Source organism: Bubalus kerabau, chromosome 20 (genome assembly GCF_029407905.1).
Source record: "Bubalus kerabau isolate K-KA32 ecotype Philippines breed swamp buffalo chromosome 20, PCC_UOA_SB_1v2, whole genome shotgun sequence".
NCBI classification, from domain to species: domain Eukaryota; kingdom Metazoa; phylum Chordata; class Mammalia; order Artiodactyla; family Bovidae; genus Bubalus; species Bubalus kerabau.
In genome coordinates, this window is record NC_073643.1 from 11,149,054 (window position 1) to 11,173,980 (window position 24,927).

The 24,927-nt window shown below is 41.7% G+C and overlaps 1 long non-coding RNA gene across 2 annotated transcripts in view; it reads left to right on the forward strand.

The window, feature by feature from the left end:
• LOC129634750 (uncharacterized) overlaps positions 1-18,888 on the forward strand; it is a 307,884-nt gene extending 288,996 nt beyond the window's left edge. For both annotated transcript variants that reach the window (XR_008705867.1, XR_008705866.1), the window contains 3 exons: positions 13,420-13,481; positions 17,345-17,444; positions 18,559-18,888. This is a non-coding gene — a long non-coding RNA (uncharacterized LOC129634750). The remainder of the gene's footprint in view (positions 1-13,419; positions 13,482-17,344; positions 17,445-18,558) is intronic.
• Positions 18,889-24,927: the final 6,039 nt, after the last annotated feature.

The window sequence follows — 24,927 nt, forward strand, 5'->3', positions numbered from 1 at the left end:
CTTTTAAGAGGCATTACAGTCACTCTGTCTCCACCAGATGAGAATACATTTATTATAGAAGGCAGTTATCTACAAGCCCGGAAGAGGACCCTCCACAGAAACTGAGTCTGCCCGCATCTTGACCCTGGATTTCCCAGCATCCAGACTGAGAAGTCAATGTCTGTTGTTCCAGCCCCCTTGTTTATACTGTTCTCTTATTGCAGCCTGAGCTGACAAAGACATGTTTGGGTATCTATCTGAGGACAGTGGAGAGTTCCAAGGTCAAGATTTTGGAGGACAATGTCAAGCAAAGTTAAAGATCAATAGCCTTTTAATAGCAAATCTTATCAGAGCCTTTAATAGGCTTTTTAAAAAGTCAACATATTAGTCACTCAGTCGTGACTCGTCCGACTCCTTGCAATCCCACAGACTCTAGCCCCCCAGGTCCTCTGTCCGTGGGTTCTCCAGGCGATAATGCTGGAGTGGGTTTCCATTCCCTTCTCCAGGACATCTTCCTGAGTCAGGGCTCGAACCCAGGTCTTCCACATTGCAGGTGTATTCTTTACTGACTGAACCAACAGGAAAGCCCAGGGGAACCATTATTCTTTAAAACAGGGGTTTTCAGTATGGAGTTTTCCAAAGGTATTTGATGTGGAATATCCCTCTGTGACGGACCACTCCTTCTAGGTTGCAATTGAGTTTGCTCTGGCATCTTAGGGCTTAACTCCCACTCACTGGATGGCAATCAGAAGGTCACTACCAAGGACAGTGGTACACAAGTGCAGTGTACAATTCAGCCTAATCCCAGGGTGTCACACCAGCCTCTGTGTGCATGAGGGATGTTTGACCAAGTCGGGCACACGCAGCAGCCCCAGCCAGAGAGAGAACTGGGTAGGGTGAACCACGAGGTAGGGTGGGGGCAGCAGCTGAAGGAGCAAGTGATGGCTCAGAGAAGCACATAGAATCACTGGTGTTTCCTAATGGGCTCTCGCTGCCCCCAGCAAAAGGAAAGAAGAGATTTAATGGAGCCCGCTGTGTCTGTGGCTAAGTCCCATCTTCAAGGAGATGACTGCCAGGGTGATATCACAGGTCAGCAGTGTAGAAATTTGGCAGAGGTGGCATCACTGTGTTTACCAGCATGCAAGCTACAAGCGAAAATCCCCATATGTAAATGTGGGAGTGTGTACAGATGGGTGTGCATGTGCGCACATGCTGTTTTTTAGATACACTGCCCACAAAGCAGGAACAGAGTTTAAAAGGTGAGATGTAACATGATATTCAATGCACTCGGATATAGTTTAATTCTTACGATCACATTTATTAAACGAAATCCCCACATACACAGTCTTCCCACACATACGTGAAAGAAATCAAATTGCCCGTGGCACCCATGGGAGAGCAGTGCTATAACTCAGCTTCCAAAGCAGTTGTCAGATCTCTGGTAATATCTCAAACCAGAGCCTTGCCTTTTATGTGACAAGAACTCTTAAAAGCCTGATGGCTTGTTCTAGGGGAAAAAAAGTATAAAATGGAAAGATGGAGTTTATTTGAAGTTAAAGTTGAGAGAAGAGGAGAGGCAGACAGTTTGCATGAATACGTGACATTTTCTCCGTATGCATTTTTATCCTTTGTCTGTCAGGCAGAATGGTGCCCCATGTAGGGCTGGTCTCAAAGCAGGTGCTCAGAGTAGCTGAGTTGTATTGAATTAACTTGAGTTGAAGCTAATTGAATCATACAGAATCAGATAGATTCTGAGTGTTCACCTCTGTCCAGGGAAATTTGATTTAGGATTGATCTTAGATCAAAGAGAGACGCACCCAACGCAAGGAAGAAGTGTGATTTCTATCCCAGGCAAGAGTTGCTAGTAAGCAAGAGAAGGTCTGAGTTCTTCAATCCAGAACACCAGCTAGATCAGAAGAACATTTCAGAGAAGACACAGATCTGAGTGATACAATAACCTGGAGTTTGAGTGTGGAGGAAATGCCAGAATCCCCGAGCTCAGGGCAAAACTTGTTGGTAACGTGTGTGTGTGTGCTAAGTCACTCAGTCATGTCAGCCTCTTTTGCGATTCCATAGATTGTAGCCCACCAGGTTCCTCTGTCCATGGGATTTTATAGGCAAGAATACTGGAGTGGGTTGCCATTTCCTACTCCAGGGGATCTGATGGTGGTAGGTTATTTGAGTAGAATATTTACAGTAGTCTAGTTACTTGGTCAGGAATGCTAACCAGAGGACCTGATATTCAGAATATGCAGCACTAGTTATAGCCCATTGTGGTGACCGGAATTTTCCAAAATTGAGCAGCGAGTGCCAAGAGAACTCCTGGGCAAATGAAGTCAGGCTAAGGGTGATTGGAGGCACTGATCTTGAAAATCCTCAGCTCTCTCACTGTACATTAGCCAGAACATTTATAAATGATTAGCCTGCTTCCTTCCTGTGCATATATGTGGTTGAAGCACATGAGCCAAAAAACCCATCTAGTCTTATTAATTCAGTTGATTTTCACAAAAATAATTGATAGGTTAGTTTTGCTACTTATTTTCACGTTCGGAAGTGGGGATTCATTTGAATGTTGAAAATGGTGCAGCTCTGCAGTCTTGCAGTAAGTTAATCACAGAACCCCAAATCCAACATGCTCCTCAAAACAGTGAATCCTGGGGCTTCCCTGGCAGTCCAGTGGTTAAGACTCCAGGCTGCCAGTGCAAGAGGTGCAGGTTTGATCCCTGATCAGGGAACTAAGATCCCACATGCTGTGTGACATGGTCAAAAGATTAAAAAAAAAAAAATACTGAATCCATCCTCCGACCTCAAGGTTGTATTGATTGGACCTCAGAACAATTATAAATGTGCCAGAATCATTTAAAAATCTCCAGCATTGCACATCCCTGGGTGAACTGCTACTTAACCTCCCAAACCTTCCATTTTCTCATTTGTAAAATTTGGCGGAGAGTCATTGCCAGCAAGCCCCTGATGGTCACTGTGTGACAAGTGCTGTTTTAGATACTCTGTATAAATTCACCTATTTTATGAATTCACATCCATGGAGGTTCAGCGATTAAGACCTCACTTTCCAGTGCCAGAGTAGTGGGGTTGCTCCCTGGTCAGGGAGAAAAGATTCCACATGCCTCAGGGCGAAAAAAACCAAAACATACAAAAAAAAAAAAAGAACTCATCCCATCCTGGTAACACTGCAACTACGTGAGGACGGCAGCATTTGATCCCAGGCCGTCTGGTTGCTGTTTAACCATTAAATTATGCTTCCTCCCAGGTAAAATGACTCGTGTGTGATATGAACATACGAGACGCAAAACAGGCACACAGGGAGACCCAGGAAGTGTTCTTTTCGCCTCCTCTTGTTCAGGCCTTCCTCCCAGTCTCATGCCAGATTACCGGCAGGGAAGAAAACCTGAGGTCTCTGTGCATTTTCACTCCCCAGGTGATTCTGTCAGAACGCCAACATTAAGAGCCTTTTTGTCCTGTGAACCCATTTCACAGATTTAGAACACTCATTCTCAGGAGATGCTTTCCTGCCCTCTGCCTCATTCAAACTTGAGGGACTTCAGGGTGTTCCTCTCTTGTTCTATTAAGAATTCTGTCACAACATGCCTAGGAGTTTGTGATTATGTCAAACACGCCCAGTTTGGTTGAAAATGATCTGGATCTCTGAAGGCTTAATTGTCTTCCAATGTTTACTTGTACAACCATTGTGTGGCTAGGTAAGCAGATATTTCCTGACAGCAAGTACATTCTGCTTCTTAAGTTGCCAACTACTATTTCCAAAAATTAGGTCTGAGTGTGATGAGCTGCTGCATTCTGATCCATTACCTGTGGATTCATACGCTCCATTGCTGGGTTTTAGTTCTTCTCACCAGCTGGGACTTCTTTATAAAAATCTTAAGGCATTCATTGCAACCCTAGAAGATACCCTAAAAATATGAAAGATGTCAGATCAATCTAGAACCATTCAAGATTATTGGGAGTTTAGAGGATTGGGCAGCTTTCCTTTCATGATCAAAGATGAGAAATACACTTAGAAGTACCATCATTTTTTTTTTTAATAACTATGTGAATCTAACCTCTGTGAATGCTTATGAACCGTTTCAAAGCAATTTAATACAGTGGAAAATAAGAGGAATAAGTTAGGATCATATATCTATGAGGAACATAAAGATTCATGTTTTATTTGAATAAAATTGGTAAGTAGGCATTCTGTAATATTTTCAGAGCATGAAGAAAATGCTACCCTCCCCTTCCCCCATGGATGGTGACATTTTCAGTAGGACTTTGGAAAATTCTCTTAAGCCCTTGAATTAATATTCATAATTTTATCATCGCATTTTGTGGGGAGGAGATTCACACTTTGCCCCACCCAGCCCCAGATTCATCAAATGGCATGTGACATAGTGAACTAAGGATGCGAAGCCAGAAAAAAATAGAAGTGTGATCAGTGTTCATGTCTGTACTGAATGGGAATTTGGCCTGCATGTATCTCGCTGTTTTTTTTTTTTTGAGTGGTTCTTTCAAAGACCTTTGTTGAGTGTCTAAAATGTTCCAGGCCTAGTGCCTGGTGCTCAGAATGGTATGAAAGTTCAGATCCTTTTCCTTAGGACCTAAGTCCTAAGCGGGAGCTCTTTGCAGGTTCTGCATCGATTCCTCCACGTGCTTGCCTCCCAAGCTGGCTATTACTCCAGTCTCTGAACTTTCTTGTCACTCAGAGGGGCTTCATCGACTCTCACATGCCCTTCCCTTTTCCTGGACCTCACTGAGGCTCAGGAAACGATGGGGTGGCTTTTGACATGTTTTTCAAGTCTGGGAAGAATCCAGACTCTCTTCTAGCATCATAAAATTCAAGAGCGACAGGCAGAGAGAGTTAATCTTCACAGTGCAAAATATCTGATCGTATGTTTGATGTTCCTGTGTGATTTCACCCCTCTATGAAGACCTCAGTCCCCAAATTCTTCCATTCTCAAATTTAAACGCCCTACCTCCATCCAGGATAAGAAACAGGCATGACAGGTCTGAGTCTGGCTTTATCTTGAAGACCTTTGAGTTGACTTTGGAGTTGTAAGGAAGGAAGATGGTAGAGAAGAACTCTGGAGCCTCTTGCTGACGTGCAGACGTGGAATGTACCTAAATCTATTAACAGAATGAAGGTCATGTGCTATGGAGAGAGGAAAGTCACCTGTACGTTGAGTCGGCAGAAGTCATTTTGAAATTTCCACCATCAAATAGACTATAATTTAATATTTGATCATTAAATAAAGAGCAGGTTAAACAGTTTGTAAATCTGTGTGTACCCCATGATATAACAGGTCAGTTTTGCAGAAATAATACTACCTTGTTCTTTTGCAGTGTGACCAATTCAAGCAATTCAAAAATCAACTCTTGAGGTTGAAACGTGGGAGTCATTTAGCATTAGTAATCTTTAGATGATTGATTTAATAGTACTTTTGCCAAAGTTGAAGAAACAAGTGCCCTGTCAAGGGAGGGAATTGGCATAGTGGTACCAGAAAACCTGAGCTAAAGGCAGTTACAACTTGGGACTTCCCTGGTGGTCCAGTGGTTAAAACTCTGCACTTCCAGTGCAGGGGGCATGGGTTTGATCCCCAGTCAAGGAATTAACAGTTGGTATACCACCTGGTGTGGCCCCCCAAAAATTAATTAAAAGTTACAAAAACTACCACTTTAACTCTGAACTTTAAGGGAGGGAGAATGAAGGAAAAAAACCATGAAGATACTTAATAGGTAACAGAGCCCAATTCATGGCATGGTGGGAGAGAACTTTAAGGATAAAATTCTATTTCATCCATTTATTCTGATGAATCCATGAAGTTAGCTCTCAGATTAAAGTTAATTGCAATGGCAATTTCACATTACAAATCAATTTCCCCCTAAATATTTCTCTGTGTCATTGACTCTGAAATATTTAAATCCAGTGCTCATTTCTGCTTAAGGATTCACAGCTCTTGGGAGATTTAGCTGCTGCTGCTGCTCTCGGGTCTAATGTTGCCCTAATTTTCCTATTTCTTTCCGCTGCACAAGTCCTCAGTTTGAGCATTTGCAAGGTAGAATCTCTTAGTTATGCCGACATTTTTCTCTGAAAGGAGAGTCAACACTTCCCAGTTAATGCACTGCTTTTTTCACTTAAGATTTTTTTCTGAAATGGATTAAGGGAAGTTTGCTCTGAGTTTCAGATTATATCAATTGGAATTTCAGATTACATAAAATAAAATAGTCTATGTTGATTCAAGACTCCATAATCTATCATTTTGACCAAGAACATAATCGGGAATGTTTCTATTTACTATTTAATATTCTTGCAACATCTGTTTTAGACACAGGGATACATTCCAGAAAGACATTGCTTCATGTCTGTAGAGTCTCTCAGAAGCTTCCTGTTATTTAGGCCACTGTTCAGGAGAACAAGATGAATCAGCAGTTTTGTTTCTAATCCTTAAACCAGGCAAATATCAAACAGTCTTACCAGTGACTCAGTTTCCATCATACAGATTCCAAGCAACTCTCATTCTGCAAGTCTGCTAGATCTGGAGGCACCATGAGCCCAAGGAATTGCAGCCTCATGTAGGAAGGAACTTGATAGAAGTGGGGCAAACTAAACCGCTTCTCAAGGCCACCCTGTAACCCACTGTCATGGAGGACCCTTCTGTATTTGACCTTACAGACTGAGTAAAATTCCTAAGACCTCATGGTCACCTAAGGCCAAGTGAATGTCCTTGGTTCAGTATACCCGTAGGTCATGCACAACTGGGCCATATCTCATCTACCGTTATTCTGTGTTGGTCTCCTGTGTGATACGTACAGTGAGAGGTTACCTATATTTCCATTTTGAGGCTTATATTTTGATAGGATTTACAAATAGCATTTTTAGAGAGTGATTTTTAAATTTCATTATCATTCATGGCAAGCACCTCTTGTCCTCGGACATTCTCACAAAAGCAGTACATAATACTAGGATTCAGAATCCCACATGTTCTCCAGTGTAGATCGCTGAGTAAAGAAAAAATTAGACCAGTGTCTAAGACCCAGAAGCCGAAATGGGTCTTCCATCCTTCCAAATTTTCCTCTTCGCTTTCTGCATTACCCCCACCACAAAGGAAGGAAAAACAAGCAACTAAAGAAACAAAGGACACACACAAAAACAAACAGAAGCGCTGAATCTCAGTGTGAGGAACCCCAGCCACGCCTCCCAAGGTATCCTCGCTCAGGTCAAAGTGGAACCTAGTGTGTGCTCCCACAGAAAGCTCACGGAGAGAAAGAGACACAGGAGGATGGTCATCGTTCCCGGTGAAGATGTATTTGCTGCCCAAATCTGAAGCACATCTCCTTTCTGTAAGGCACAGCGACTCCGCCCAGTTGCCGCATAGCGCTAACCAAGGCGCTGACAGTGAAATGGGCAACTCTTTCCCTTTTGCTTGGAGAGTAAAGGCAGGCCTGATACACAAAGAGAAAGCCAAATTGCCCTTGGCAAAATCCCCTCTTTTCTTTTAATCCACTTAGCTTAACACTCAAGCCTATATTCAGTCACCGAGTGGAGAGTCGGAACAAAATACCCTGTTGGTAGCCTCGTGAGGGGTTTCCGCAGTTTATATCCTGCATGCTTGGGTTCTCCCCACTGTCATACACAGTTGAGTACAGAGCAGCCAGGACACCATAGCCCAAATGAAAGACAAAACCTGGGAGAGGATTAGATTCCCTTTTCACATGTATTGCGGCTTTCCTGGTGGCTCAGATGGTAAAGAATCTGCCTGCAGTTCAAAACAAATGTATCCCCCTGAGTCTTTCAGTTGGACTAACATAGGCATCCCAGAGACAGACAAGTCCATATTCAGTCTCTCACATGTCTATGAACCCCAGATTGAGGTTACAGGCCCAGACAAGACTAAAGAACTCTAGGACTATCTTTCCCTAGCTGAAGAGCTTTCTCTGCACATACCTAGGATTGTTTTTTTGTATTCCAAAAGGCCATTTCTGCAAGTCCTGCCACCCCCCCCCCCAAGTAAAATTCCACTCTGGGTATTTATAAACAGAGCATGGAACTGCCATTAGCCTTTGCCCATGTTTTCAAATAGGCTCTTGGTCTTTCATAAGCAAGAACAACTAACATCAACATATTTGTTATAACTTTTTCTTTTCTACTTCTTTCTGTTTCCAAACCAGCATTTTTTTATCTCTGATACCATGTGCGCTAAGTCACTTTGGTCATGTCCAACTCTTTACAACCCTATGGACTGTAGCCCGCCAGGCTCCCCTGTCCATGGGATTTTCTAGGCAAGAATACTGGAGTGGGTTGCCATGTCCTGCTCCTGGGGATCTTCCTGACCCAGGGATCGAACCCACCTCTCTTACATCTCCTGCATTGGCAGGCACGTTCTTTACCACTAGCACCAGAGTGGCTATTTCAGAGGACAGGATAATGAAAATACTTAAGGAGGAAGGAGATGGGAGGAGGTCTGGGAGAAGACTATTCCAGAAGGAAGAGTGAATACAAAGACTCTGTGGTGGAAATACACTTGATATTTTTCAACCAACTCCAAGAAATATAGAGAGAGGAAGGCAAGAGAATGTAACATATCTTGTAGTGTCTTCAAAACCCTTGAGAGTCTTTGGCTTTTACCTCAAGGGAGATCACCTTTTGACTTAGATATTATCAGACTGCTCTGGCTGTTATGTTGAGAATAAATGGGAGTGGGCAATGGTTGAGCAACCAGCAGCTCTAATGGACCAATTAGGAGGCAGTGAGACAGATGGGAGGTGATATTGGCTTGTTCCAAGATTGTAACAGGAAAGATAACAAGAACACATCAACTTATTTTTTTTAATATTTTTTTTTAAATTTTACTTTGTTTGGGTCTATGATGTCTTAGTTACAGCACGTGGGATCTTTAGTAGTGGCATATGAACTCTTAGTTGTAGCATTTGGAATCTAGTTCCTTGATCAGGGATTAAAACTGGGCCCCCTGCACTGGGGACACAGAGTCTTAGCCACTGGATTGCCAGGGAAGTTCCACATATCAGCTTCTAGAAACATTTTAAATGTGGAGCCAACAGGACTTGCTAATGGAATATATCCATTGGTATGAAATCTGTAGTGGAGAAGGCAATGGCAAGCCACTCCAATACTCTTGCCTAGAAAATCCCATGGACGGAGGAGCCTGGTAGGCCTGCAGTCCATGGGGTCTCGAAGAGTCGCACACGACTGAGTGACTTCACTTTCACATATTGGAGAAGGAAATGGCAACCCACTCCAGTGTTCTTGCCTGGAGAATCCCAGGGGTGGGGGAGCCTGGTGGGCTGCCGTCTATGGGGTCACACAGAGTCGGACACGACTGAAGCGACTTAGCAGCAGCAGCAGCATGAAATCTGTATACTATATATTGTATCAGTGAGTACTGCCCCCTTATCCTATTCTAACACAGAACATCTGTTCTTTTTTAATAATTTTGTGTGCAAGAAGGAAATAGAAATATTTTTATATAGATGAATCTTGGCATCCAAAATCTTGGGTTTGCATCCAGGCTAAATCAGCTGTGCAAACCTAGACAGAATAGTCCATCCTTTGGTTTCATGGTTTTATCAGGAAGATGAAATGAGTGTTTAGAAGGAATTATGAACTTTAAAATTCAAAGAAAAATACATTAAGGAGAAAACAAAAATAAGAGTTGGAGGTTTGTAGTGAGAATACAGTTGAGTGCTTGGAATTAGCTCAGTAGGCATATTTAATTATATGAAAGAGTATAACCCAAACAGGTAGATTAAAAAATTCAGATCGTGCTCTAAATATCAATCTTCACACTTCCCTGGTGGTCCAGTGGCTAAGACTCCAAGCTCCCAATGCAGGGGGCCTGGGTTCAATGCCTGGTCAGGTAACTAGGGGCTTCTCAGGTGTCAATAGTGGTAAAGAATCTGCCTGCCATTGCTGGAGATGCAAGAGACTCAGGTTGGATCCCTGGGTATGGAAGATCCCCCGGAGAAGGGAATGGCAACCACTCCAGTATTCTTGCCTGGAGAATCCCAGGGACAGAGGAGTTTGGCAGGCTGCAGTCCACAGGATTGCAAAGAGCTGGACACAACTGAGTGACTGAGCGCACACACAGGAAACTGGATCCCACACGCCGTAACTGAAGATCTGTGAGCCGCAACTGAGACCCAGCACAGTCAAAGAAATGAATACAAATAAATATTTTTAAAATGTCAGTCTTCTCCATGGATCATTATTAGGAGTTTCCAGGGTAATAAGGATGCTTATAAAAAGAAGAGCTACAAAGCCTCAAACCAAAAATATTATGAGTCAAAATCCTATCTGCCTTGTGCCCTTGTTTAGGCTTTAGTTTGTGATTGGAAAGAATAGAAGAGAAAAGGAGTGAAAGAGATGTTGTCTGGGGACACATTTTAACTGCTGAGGCAGTTTCCCAAATGCTTCCTTATTCGGGTCACTGCAGTCCTGGATCTGGAGCTCAGCTTTCCTGGTCAGGAAATCTGATGTTGTCCTGGTGCTGGAGCTGACTCAGAGGAAGTGACTGTCTTAACTGAACTCCCAAGTGGCTCATAAGCAAACCAGGAAGCTAATTTAGTTTTCATGGCTTTGAATTGACCCAGTTTTTCATATCCATCAAATTATACACCTCTTGAGGGTAAGCAGAAGCCATATTAAACCAAAAGGCATCTGGCAAGTATGATATCAGGGCACTGACAGGAGGAAGGAAGATGTGGGGCATAACTCATCCATTCAAAGCCAGCTGCAGTGCTTTTACCCACCATTGGAGTACTTTTCCAGGATGCAGAACTTTGATTGCCTTGTCCAGTGGGTCTCCCTTGGATGGTCTTCTGCAGCCACTGACTACTTTTTCTTTCCCCTTCTTTCTTTGAGAAAAATTCAAACAGCCTTCTTTATTTGTAGCCAGAAGAACATGAACTTATAAAGTGCACTGTATAATAAGTTTGGGAGTCAGGCAGATCAGCATGTACTTATGAGGTGGGTGACTTTGAACAAGTTTAAACAACTTGATTCCTTCCGTAGCCTGCTTCATTATATGTGAAAAGCAATACCTAGACTTCAAGTATATTGTGAGGATAAAGGAAATAACTCACTTAGTTCTGTGCTTCTCAGGGAGTAGACATCCAATAAAAGAAATTGTTTCTTCAGGTTACATCATTCTCTCCCTTCCTCCCTCTCTAAAGAGAGGGAGTTTTGTCCCTAAACTCAGCTCTGCATTGTTTTTATATAATCATTCAGCCCAGTAACCATGCTAGCTTCCTGTGATCAAATGCTGGTACTAACAGATGACAGGAAACGACTCTAAGAACTGCATGCATTTCAGTGTTACTCAATTTGTTCAATACATCAACTGTTTTGAAATGAATAGAGATTAAAATGTAAAATGTGCTATGAATTGTTGGGCAAGCATTTCTTTACCTTGGTAAATATTTTAAAATTTTCCAAGTTACAAAAAGTCTGTAAGAACTCTAAGAAACCCTGGAAGAATTGCCAACAAAGTTAAGAGAACTGATAGAGACCAGGACTTTCAGAGGAAGTGAACCACAAGGTAGGTCTGACAATCCTAAAAGAGAAAAAAAGAACAATTGGAAATGTAGAGAATGATGAAATAAAGCCCGGCTAATCAAGAAGGGATGCTAGATGTCAATAGGCAACAAATTGTAATCAACTAGGGAAAACAAAATGTGAGAAAAATGGATAACAACCATGACCCATGTAAGGCTAGAGACTGGGGACACAAGTTGATAACAGTAAATCCACATACATGTTGCTGAGAAGGAAGATTTTTCACTCAAACCACTCATTGTCCAATATTTGGTCTGTTCCATGTTACTTGTGAAACACATCTATGCACAGGGCAATTTAGTGACAGAGACTGAGATTGATTTACCTCCAGAATCCAGTCACAGATACCTATGTGCTACACTCCCAGGAATTTAATCATGCACTCCATATTTTCAGTATTTGAGAGGAACAGGCTTGTTAATTGTCTTTACAAAGTAAATTGAGTAAGGGCATTGGTATGTACCTCTGTTAGGCGATGGTAGATCTGTGTGTTGTAAGCTGGATAGAGCTGTTGTTCCTATGGTTAATGCTTTTTGATAAAGGACTCCTCTGGCCCAGTGATTAGAATTGATTATGATGGTGTCCATTTTATTCATTTATTGTAATTGCTCACATAATAGCCTTTTTAGTTACACCTTCAGATACGTGGATGCATCTTACCTTCCTGAGACTTTGCCCTGGGCACTTTAACCGACACAGACTTTGTTACCTCTTCCCAGTCAGAGCTTGATGACTCTTCCTGAGAGTAGGTCCTTGTCACCAGCTTGCTACTTATTCAAGTTTTTACCTAAATTTGACTTGCTTAAAATTCTGTGGTTATGATGACTTTTTACATTTTCTTAAAACACTCTATATATCATGAAGTGTTTCAAAAAGGATCATTGTGATCTTTTTTATCACAGTGGGATTAAGTTGAAACAAAATGATATAACTAAAAATATAATATATGCTCGCCAATATGGATAATATAAATAATATAAAAACTTTAGACACTTTCAGGTAGATGAGTGAGACTTTTTGCAAATAATTAGAACTGGACTCTTCATTTTTCTTTGAGCAAGCAGAGAAGCATGATCGGTTTAGTTACATTGTCCTTGATAGGCAAAAGTAAAAATACAATAAACATTCCTTTGGAGGAGGGGCTCTTCTTTGCGGGGAGAACTACCTAAGACTAATCTTATTTCTGTGTTTTGTGATGTGGGGGTGGGAGGCAAGCTTCACTTTGTGAAGTCAACTTGAATGATGTCATAATACCACACATTGCCTTCAAAGTATTCCAGGATGTTTCCAGTAACGTTTTCCAAGTTTTCCTCCTGCTACTCTTCCTTGTAAAATTTGCCTTTGAAAGTTCAGGCATTTTTAAGTTTTATCCATGTGCAAAGCACATCTTGAATTTCTTTAATGTAGCTTGCAAGCTTGTGCTGTATTTATTTCACCCTTGCATAACTCAAAAGTAGCGGAACAGATTGTGCTCAGATTGGGCAAAAGCAATTACCCAAACCCATAGACTAGGACTCGTCATGGCCCCAGAAAATAATTTGGGGGGAAATCATAATGGCGTGAAAGCATAGGGTTATTAGAGGTTTCTGTTGGCAGCTCTGCTGCCTCACGCTTTCTAGCATAGATCTCAGAAGGATCTGCAGCATCATTTCAGGGACTGGGCAGCTCGTTCTACACTCTGTGTTGACTTGGTTTCAGCCTATGCTCCTGGCTCTATGTTTATTCCAAATTATATCTACAATGAAAACACTCAGTAATAAATACTGGCTTAGCACTTGAACATAGACAAAATGCTTTCAATATTACAAGAGATCCTCACATCCCTATGTGTCAGAAATGGTTTCTCTTTCTTTCTGCAGATAGGAAAACTGAGATTCATCAAGTTAATGATATGACCCAAGTCCGCGTCAGCTCTTCAGCGGTAAGACTCTAATAAAATTCTTCATTCATTCAGTAGTTATATCATGAAAGCCTAGGATGTACCAAGCACTGAGCCGGGACAAGGGAGATGCAGTGATGAGCAAGGTAAGCAGAGTTTCTTTCTAAATGAGCATGGAATCTTGACTCATTATACAGTTACAAGTCAGGATGTTCCAAAGGAAAAGGCCAGTGTACTCTGAGAGGGGGAAACAGGCACCTGATTGCCATCAGGTGGCCTCTGGGAGGAAGATGTGTGTGCATTTAAGAGACAAGAAGGAGCTAGTAGACTCCACAGCTCACTTGCAACATTATTCACAGACCATCTTGGAATGATGATCTGAAAATAACACACAAAATACAAACATTAAAAAAACAATAAAACTACTGGGTACCAATCAAAATTCACTTCACTGTGAACAATATCCAAGATAATAGGCCAGAGTTTAATTGCAACAGTGGCCTTCTTTCAAAAGCACCTATGGCTTCTGAAACCAGACAGACAAATGTCCTCCTGAAGCCTGTGTAACACTTAGTCTAGTCTCCTCTTCAGACACTTATAACTGCCTTGGGTATAATTAGTTCTGCCAAGTCGCAATGTCCATGAGGGCAGAGATCACGAGATTTCCATATCTATATTTTCAAAGTGTGCTGGTTCAACACGTGGTATAGACTTCAATTGGTAGATGGAGATATATAATCTGTGCATGAGAAAAATACAAAAGAAGCCACATGGTGTAGCATAAAGAAGGGTTCTGTAGTGTCTAGTTGGTCTGGATTCAAGTTCTCATCCCAATCTCTCTGACTTTGCTCACTTAATCTTCTCTGAGCTTTGGACTCCCTGTCTGTAAAAGTGAATATTAACATCCCACTTATAAGGCTGTTGAGGAAGAGAAAGCACAATCTATTCAACACATAAAAATGAGGTGGGTTGATTCAATTGCTGATGAATTGTTAGTTACTATTAAAGTGTTCTCATTGTCTTCTGATGATGGTTTATCCATCTCCTAGAATTATTTTGAGTTTGGTTAAGGAAAGTGGTCGGGGGAATTCTGAGTGTTAGAATATTTCAAATACTATGTAGATGTTGGCAATGTATCAAGGTAAAATAAATGATAAAGGCACTGACATAATGATTGTTTAGCAAAGAACAAGACAAGGATTATATGTCACTGTGAACAATCAAATAGTATAGCATTCTTGTCCAATCAAAATATATTATGATTTGAATAATACTAGGTTTTTAAGATTATTGTTGAATATATCTAAAAAAGTTACAATGTAGCAGGACTGGGTGAGACTGAAATCACTTCAAATCTTTCTACATATGTTAGATTACCTCTCCTTGGTTCCTATAAGGGCATCTTTAATATCCACTATACCTGATGCACTTTCCTGCTGGCTTTGTAACTGATGAGAATACACAAACATGCTGTGTCAATCCCAGAGCCCTTCTCTGATGCACAGGGCTGGTGGGGATGGGAGGGCAGTCAACCGCATGAACACAGGAAGAAATGCGAGTTCATGTTATTAAGCCAAAGCAGAGCTGCTAATCCCCAAAGTGCATGGAGAGAAATCAATAGAGTCAAAATACTAATAATAAATAGCCATCTTCTTCCCAGTTTCAAACTCACCAAAGACAACATGATCAAGAGAGCCTATAAACAGAGAATGTCTTATTAGCAGCTCATGGCTGTCCCTTTAATACTAACTGTATTTGCCCTTGGAGAGAAAACCAATACTATAGACATTTAAATTTAAATTACTTCTAGCTGTTGATACACTGTCTCCACTGAAATACTGCCTGTCTGGAGGTAGCAGATAGTGGTCTGGTGATCATTGTCATTACTATTACTTTCCATGTCTCCCTGCTCCTCATCAGATAACTACTATCTGGGGTCATCGTCAAGTAATCGGGAGATCAGGTGTCTCCAGCCATCCCTGAGCATCTCCGTCACACACTGAGCGACCACTCAGCAGAGCTGTCCTCGTGGGGTGCTTTGACGTACACATTTCATGCATTTGGGTGCTCCAGCAACTGTTGCTGGTACATCCCTCTTGGTGCTCAACTGAAAATCGCAGGGGAAACACGGCGCTTTCTTTCCCACGTTCAGCTTCAAATACTGTGGTTCTCATTCACCTGACTGACACTTTTTACTCTTTTGTCAGTACCAACAGTTGAGAGGGGTGGTAAGATCCTAAATACTGATTGTGAGTCAAAGCTTATAGGAAAGAGCCTCAAGCGTGGGACAGTACATCTCAAGTTCCTTTGATGCCAGTCGGGTCAAGATATTTGAATGGAGGGTACTGGACCCACATCTTCCTTCTCTGTGGCAGCCATTGAGTTCTCAGCATGGTTTATGCTGTGTGTGTGTGTGTGTGTAGGGGGCTGAATGTCTGTTAGAAATATTGAGGGAAAGAGAACCTTTAAAGCATCTGAAACCAAAACTTTGACACAGGCTCTTCGCTGGAGTTAATGAGATGAGAAGCATACCACGAAAATAGCTTGCGATTGTTCTCTGGCATTGTAGCCAAAGTGGGTCAGTTGAGGGTGGTCTGGGTTACAAGCATCTGTTGTAACTTTTCGGGGGGATGGGACAAAAAGCGCTGTGTGAATCCTCAAAGATTCAGCATTCCCTCTGCGTGTGTGGGTGTGGGTGTGTCTGTGTGCGGGTGTGAACATGCACACCCTCGCTCCATGCCCTCCTTTGCACTCGGCCCTCACAGCGATTCCTGCCTGCTTTGGATCTACCTGTTTTCAAAGCTCAGTGAAACATCACTTACTCTTCTATGTGTTAATCTGGTGCTCTTCAACGAGAAGCAATCTTTTCCTCCTCTGAATTCATGGCGTCTGATCTGATTCTCTCTAAGGGCATTTTTTTTTTTTTTTGTCTTGGCTTTAACTTGAGTGAACATAGTTCATTCATCTCCCAATAGAACAGGTTCATAACATTCATATTTGATGCATTGTTGACCCCCTAAAAATGAATGGTAAATGAAGGTCAAACCCTCACGAATATCATACTGCCTGTTTAAACCCTGATATATGTGTACAGGTAATAGCAAAGTACTGCTACCACATTAAATGCTCAAAACTTTCTGATTTCTTGAAAAAAATCTGCCTGAGTTCTTCAGATACCGAGGGGCTTCAGTGGAGGACTTGTTTACTGCGTCCTCATCTGGTAGACAAGCCAGCCCAGCTGGCCGAGTGCCTCCCTGCTAACTCTGCACCATCACACGAGCCCAAAGAAGCAGTGTCTTCCCTGCAGTAAGGAGCAGGAACAAATCAACTGAGGAGTGAACACAAAGGCCAACTTCAGAAAAAGACTTTGTCGTTCTTGGCAAAAGAGCCATGGCTTATTTAGTGTTGACTTTAGATATTTTGGTTGTCTGTGTTCTCATTTGTTCACAAACCTTTACTGATAACTTTTCTGGGTTCTGTGGGAGGGAATCAATTAACAAAAATAAAGGGACATCATTGCCAATAAGTGGAACAATTGGACACACACACACACATACACACACACATATAAATCATTCAGTGCACAATTATATTTTAACACAGCTATCTCTCAAAGGAACCCAACTGCAACCTCAAAGTCAATGTTATTTCCACCTTACTTTCAACATATATTTAGTTGCCATTATCAAATTTTATATTTTGCTCGCTTATTTGTTTATTTGTTTATGACTGCTCTATTCACTTTAAGATGTTAGCAGCAGCTTGTGGGGCCTCATGTAGTATGTGATCACACTTTAAATATGTTGCAGTGTCCTTTCTAAGTTACAAGGCTTCTGCTATATTTTCCCATATTTTTTTCCTGGTGTCTGAGCACTGGAACTATTATTTGAATGTCATGTGTCCAGGTTTCTCCCAGATGGATAAGTGCCCTTTTCAAGAAGCAGACAATCTCTGATCAATATGTACGTGTCAGCCTCCAGCATCAGGAGCTCACTAAATCCTCAAGTAAGAAACAGCAAATTCCTCTTCTAGACAGCTTTCATTTTACTGGGCGGTGTGCTGCTTGGTGGGCTGTTTTGTTGATTTGCCTTATTTATCTGTTCCCTAATTTTTTCAGTTAAAACTGTATCTTTAGAACAGTTTTAAGTTCATGGAGAGTTGAGGAGGTACAGAGGTTTCTCATGCATCTACTGCCCCACAAATGCATACATCATAGTCCTCCCAAGTGCACGGTTTCCTCTGGTTCCCTCATGAGGTTGTACATCCCGTGGGTTTGGACAGAGGCATACTGGCGTGCATCACACGTGTACCAGCGTTACAGGATCACACACGGTAGTTTTACTGCCCTGAGGATCCTCTGTGCCCTGCCTGTTCATCCTGTCCTTTCTCCCCTGACAACTAGCAATCGCTGGCATTTTTACTATTCCTGGAGTTTTGCCTTTTAAAAAATACCATATAGTTGATGCCATACAGAACGTAGTCTTTTCATATTAACATCTGTTGCTTAGCAAAATGCATTTAAGTTTCCTTCATGTCTTTTTGTGGCTTCATAGCCTGTTTCTTTTTAAGTGAAGTGAAGTCACTCAGTCGTGTCCGACTCTTTGCGACCCCATGGACTGTAGCCTACCAGGCTTCTCAGTCCATGGGATTTTCCAGGCAAGAGTACTGGAGTGGGGTGCCGTTTCTCTGAGTAATAGTCTGTTGTCTGGATGCGCTTATCTGTTTGTCTACTGAAAGACATCTTGGTTGCTTCCAAGTTTAGGCACTTCTAATAAAGTTGGATCCATGTACAGGTTTTGGGGTGGATGTAAATTGTTATTGGGCTTCCCAAGTGGCTCAGTGGTAAAGAATCCACCTGCCAAGCAGGAGGCACAAGAGATGCTGGTTCAATCCGTGGGTTTGGAAGATCCCCTGAAAGAGGAAGTAGCAACCCACTCCAGTATTCTTGCCTGGAGAATCTCATGGACAGAGAAACCTGGTGGGCTGCAGTCCTTGGGGTCACAAAAGAATTAGACATGACTTAGCAACTAAACAACACTAACAACATTGTCAACTACTTTGGGTAAATAACAAGCTGCACAATTGGATCATGTGGTAAAAGTAAGTTTGGTTTTTTTAGGAAACAGAGAAACTGCCTTCCAAAGTGGCTGGACCAGTTTGCATCTCCATCAGTAATGAAAGAGAGGTCCTGTCACTCCACGTCTTTTCCAGAATTTGATGTTACCAGTGTTTTGGATTTCAGCTGTTCTAATAGGCATATGGTGGTATCTCATGGTTAATTTAATTTGCATTTCCCTGTTGATATAGGATGTGGAGCATCTTTTCATATGCTTATTTGCTATCTGTATATATTCTTTGGTGAGGTGTCTCTTAAGGTTTTTGACTCATTTTAAAATCTGATTGCATGCTTCTCCTTGAATTTTAAGTGTTCTTTGTATATTTTGGATAGCAGTCCTTTATCAGATGTTTTTTGCAAATATTTTCTCCGAGTCTGTGGCTTCCTTGACATTGCCTTTCACAGAGCAGACATTTTTAATTTTAATGAAGTCTAGCTTATCAATTATTTCTTTCATGAATCATATTTTGGTCTTGTATCTAAAAAGTTATTGCCACATGTGAGATCATCTAGGCTTTCTCCTATATTACCCCCTGGGAGTTTTATAGTTAGGGTTGACCTATTTGTGAAAGATGTAAAGTATGTGTGTCCAGATTCTTTTTTTTTTTTTTTGCCTGGATGTCCAGTTGTTTTAGCGCCATTTGTTTAAAAGTCTATCTTTGCTTCATGCTGTCGCCTTTGCTTCTCTGTCAAAAATCTGTGACTATTTATATGAGTCTATTTCTGAGCTTTCTATTCTGTTTCTCTGATCTAGTTGTATGTTTCTTCACCTACTACAGTGTCTAGATTGCTAAGTGACTATATGAACTTTGGAAGAAAAGAATGACTTGAGACTTTCAGTTCATCTGGAAACACACCGTCATGAGGAATATTTGGATGTCAAATGTCATTGCTGGTTTGCCCCTTTGTATATGGAAAGTTCAAGAAAAGCTGTTCTGGGTGTCTTTATGTAGGCTCTTTCGGAGAAGGCAATGGCACCCCAGTCCAGTACTCTTGCCTGGAAAATCCCATGGATGGAAGAGCCTGGTAGGCTGTAGTCCATGGGGTTGCTAAGAGTCGGACACAACTGAGCGACTTTGCTTTCACTTTTCACTTTCACGCATTGGAGAAGGAAATGGCAACCCACTCCAGTGTTCTTGCCTGGAGAATCCCAGGGACAGGGGAGCCTGGTGGCTGCTGTCTATGGGGTCACACAGAGTCGGACATGACTGAAGTGACTTAGCATAGCATAGCATGTAGGCTCTTTAGCTCTTCTGATACTCTAGCTTTTTTTCATTTGACTCTATGCCTTATGTTTTATTTCCATGGATTCTAGAATCATTTCTAGGCTGCAAGTGAAAAACAAAACCTTTTTTTGGGGAGAGGGGGTGCTGATTTATAGATATATAACAATTGTACTTAAGAGGTACCTTCCTGGTGCTCCCACACTCCCAGATACTAACATGAGGCTAACTTCTCACAACTAGGACCCACCTAGTAGACACTGAAGAGGCCTCTCCCATTTGCTCAAGTGTCTCTCATGTGACACACACCACATAAGTCCATCTTTTTTTTTCTTTTTTGCTAGAAAACACCCCCTCCTACACTATATTTTTTTAATTTTATTTATTTTTAGTTGGAGGACAATTACAATATTATCCTGGTTTCTGCCATACAGCAACATGAATCAGCCATAGTTATATGTGTGTTCCCTCCCTCTTGAACCTCCCCTCTCACCTCCCTCTCCATCCCACCTCTCTAGGTTAACACACTGCTTTCTGTTTGAAATTCAGTGAGCTTGAAATAACAACAGATCCTGTCCCCAACGGGGTGTCAATGGAAATATATCTGTCATGTAATTGGGGAGGCTGTGACATCCAGAGACCTCCGGCCTGTAACCTCCCATCACCTGCGTGGTGAACACAAAAGAGATCTCGTCGCTCCTCGCAATGGCTAAATGAGGAGCAGCATGGGCAGTATTTGCTGGTGTAGGATTTTTCATTTAATTAAGCCTGAGTTTCTTTCTGCCCAAGGGACCTCACTGATAAAGGGAAGATGCTGAAAAAGCCTTGTTGGTATTTAAGCCTCGCAATAACTTTTTCCCTATATAATTAAAGTCTGTCCATTGATTTCAGTTCTCAGGGAAGGTTATTGTTTTTGAACCAACACTGTCATCCTGACTTTGTATTTATGGAGCAGCTTCATTAGCTAAGTGACCTTGGGCAAGTCACTTAACCCCTGTGACTTTTGGCATAGAGCAGAGTTATTAATACCCGCTAAATAGAGCTGTTGTCAGTATTACACAAGATAATGAATAAGAGCCTCATTACTTAGAAGGGAGACCACCTGCATTGTCTCAGTTCGTGCTTACAATACCAGTGGGAAGATAGAACTGTTTGTTGGGGTGTATTTGTGTGTGTGAGTATGTGTTTAACTCTAAACTCCAGATGAGGGTTCAGGCTCAGAGATCATTAAGTAAACTGTCTAACATTGCAAAGCTGGGAGATTGCAAAACAGAGATTCATCTCTAGCTATTTTGATACTCATAAGGCATCAGGCCCTACATACATCTCCTGATACTGAAGCCTGACCTCATTCAGAAATCTCATATTGACTCCCGTTATGTTGGCAGAAATCAGACATTTAAAAAAGCAAACCAAAGACAATAGGAACCTATCAAAACTGACCTGGAACGGAGAGTGCCCACTTTAGAAATGAATTTGAGGTGTGTGGGATGGGTTCACACCACCTCATGGGAGTTGTTAAATTTTTAGAAATTTTGTAAGTTAGTTGTTAAGCACAGCTGTTGTTAAAAATGAAATTGTAAGGGCTTCCCTGGTGGCTCAGTGGTAAAGAATCGGCCTGCCAGTGCAGGAAACACAGGTTTGATCCCTGATCTGGGAGGATCCCACCTACCGCAGAGCAACTAAGCCTGTGCACCACAGCTACTGAGCTTGTGCTCTAGAGCCCGGGAGCCACGGCTACTGAGCCCACGTGCCACAGCTACTGAAGCCCACGTGCCCTGGAGCCTGTGCTCCACAACTAGAGAAGCCACTGCAGGGAGACGCCTGCACAGCAACAAAGACCCAGCACAGCAACGAATAAATAACTAAAGTAATTGCTCTTAAAAAAGAAATCACATATAGTTCATTAAAGTATGGTACAAAGGTAATACTGAAAACATCACTTTCTAAATACTTTTACTGCATTTTACTATTTTCAAGCATATTGTAACTGTAAAATGGTCACTTTCCACACACATGGCAGAAGTGATGGCATGTCCCTTTGTATTATAATAGAGAAGAACAAATCTTACTCCATATTCGGTCTGTTTCTTTTACTTTAACCTTGGTATTCTGTAGCTTTGGCTACAAGTTAGAAATGTTGCTTATAGCCTTAAATATATAGGAGAACTCATCCTGAAAGCTCTGACTTGTGAAAGTGTAACGCTTTCCCAGTCACATAGAGATATAAAGTTGCAGAACAGAGAATAACCTTCTTCTTCTTAGAGAAGTTACAGGAACATGGTGACCTGCCCTACATGGGCAGATGCAAGAACAAACGCTTCTGACCCTGAAGAAGTTTGCAACAACCAGCCACCCCCCTTTCCGTCTTAGTATCAAAGAAGCCTGAGTTGTAATTCAGGTAAGAGTTCTTGAGACGTGAGTCCACCATCTTCTCAGTCTTCTGGCTTTCCAAAAAAAAGCAGCTCTTCCTTGGCTCAACAGCTTATCTTTCAATTTATTGGCCTGTTGTGTGACAAGCATTATGAGCTTGGGCTCAGTAACCCCTTCTGATATTAGGTGAGTGCTGCTGCTGCTGCTAAATCGCTTCAGTCGTGTCCGACTCTGTGCGACCCCAGAGATGGCAGCCCACCCGTCCCTGTGATTCTCCAGGCAAGAACACTGGAGTGGGTTGCCATTTCCTTCTCCAATGCATGAAAGTGAAAAGTGAAAGTGAAGTCTCACAGTAACACCTTCTAATATTAGATTATCAAAGACTATAAATTCCATCTTAGATTTCTTTCTCTCCATCTCTTGGATATCTCACTCTCGGGAAGCCAGCTGCTCTGACTTCAGGACACCCAGGCAGCCTATGGAGAGGCCCATGTGGCAAGAAAATGAGGTCTCCAGCCTATGGCCAGACAGGAACCGAGGCCTGCCAAAACCACATGAGTCTGGAAGTCTTCAAACAACTACATTCCCATCTGACAGCTTCATTGCACCTCAGGAAAGACCTCAAGCCAGAACCAGCCAGTCAAGGTGCTCCCAGTAATCAATCACTATTCCAGCGGCAGAGCATCTCAGTATCACCTCGATGTCTGATTTTAGAGCGATTTCTGTAGAGGTCAAGAAGCCTTTCTTTTCCCCTAAATGTTACAAAATTATGGACAAACTTAAAATTATACCCACTATTAGTAGAAATATCTGCCCTTTTATATTTTTCTAGTTAGTAGGTTCAGGCAAAAACAACTCTGCTTTCTAAACCTATTTAATTTGGGGGAAAGATGTATTATTATGTATTATTTCAAGTGTGAATTTAGATCTGAAACAATGTAGCCTACTTGGCAGTCTTTATTTTTTCTCTTTAAATATGAGCTATCTCAGTGAACTCCAGGAGTTGGTGATAAACAGGGAGGCCTGGCGTGCTGCGATTCATGGGGTCACAAAGAGTTGGACACAACTGAGTGACTGATCTGATCTGATCAACTATCAAAATTTAAGGCAGGATTCTCCAGGAAAGTCTCTCAAGGTTAATGTAGGGTATGAACAGTTTCTTTGTGACAGAGGTAAAAATTATGTGGTTGTCCTGAACAGATAAGGGAAGAGTGGGGCCAAGGAAGAGTGTTAACAGCAACATATAGTGCTAGCTAGTACGGAACCAACCAAGAGGCTTAGGGTGCTTTCAATAATGGAAGGAAGTTTAGTGGAGACGCTGGAACTAAACTGGAACTTTCACACATTTGATTCTTAATGTAGCAAATGCTCCTTGCTATACCATGGAGAATCTTTGCTACTTACAGGAGTAGCAGAAGTTATATCCTCTTAACCTCAGTAACCAAAAGAGCAGAAGTTATATCCTCTTAACCTACACCCAAGCATCACTAGAAAAGATACCTACTGGGACTTGGGTTTCCCCTCAATCATATCCTGAATATCTTTTGAAGTACAGGCTTCAGATCGGAGAAGGCAATGGCACCCCACTCCAGTACTCTTCCCTGGAGAATCCCATAGACAGAGGAGCCTGGTAGGCTACAGTCCATGCGGTCGCTAAGAGTAGGACATGACTGAGCGACTTCACTTTCACTTTTCACTTTCATGCACTGGAGAAGGAAATGGCAACCCACTCCAGTGTTCTTGCCTGGAGAATCCCAGGGACGGAGGAGCCTGGTGGGCTGCCATCTATGGTGTCGCACAGAGTCGGACACGACTGACGCGACTTAAGCAGCAGCAGCAGGCTTCAGATACATATCCATTATTTACACTTTTATCTTTATATACATACACATATAAATGAGAAATGCTGACATAAACTTTATTCTACAGTAATAGGTCAGGAACTTCCCTGAACCACATCATATTTGTCTTACTGAAAAATAAATCATCTACAACTCCACTGGGTAACCTCTTGCTTTCAGGTATGCACACCAAAATTTGCTAAGTTTTGTAAAATATGAGAAAGATGTACAGGATTTTAAATGCTCCAAAACTTGCCAAATGAGATCATTTCCTGAATTGAAGCACTATGCCAAAAGCATTTTAAAGAGAAAATCCTGAATAAGAAAGTTCTTGAGTCATTGGTTATTCTATAGACTAATGGCAGAGGAAGAGCTAAGACAGCCCAGATACAGTTACTAAAAGAAGTCTAACACTCCCAGATTTTCTCTCTGGTCCTTCTTTTTATTGTTGTTTTTTCTTTTTTTCTTTTTTTTTTTTAATGGCTTAATAATTTTGAGGGGATGGAGGGATTTCCTACACTAGATCTTTTCACCTCTCTTATATTTAGGAAGTGATGTTTTCTTAAAGCAATTTTATTTTTTTAGGAGGCAGAATATAGGAGATTACAGTAAGACAGTATTCAGACCTGGGAGACATTTTATTTTTATGTGTATTTATGCATGTTAGTTATTTCAGTCTTTCATTTTTCCCTGTCAAGAGAGACGGTGGTAGAAGGTTGTTTTCTAGGCAAAGCCTCTTTCTTTCCCCTGACACTTAGAGAGACTAATTCCATCACATTTAGCTTATCTGTGGAAAACCTTATTCACCCTCCATCCTCTGATTTAAAGAATTAAAATAGGTCTAGGAAAGGTCTTCCCTGAACCCTAAGCATCTCACTTCTACTCTTGAAGAGGAGAGCTCTCTCCTGGGCCCTCGGGGACGCTCCCCACCTGTG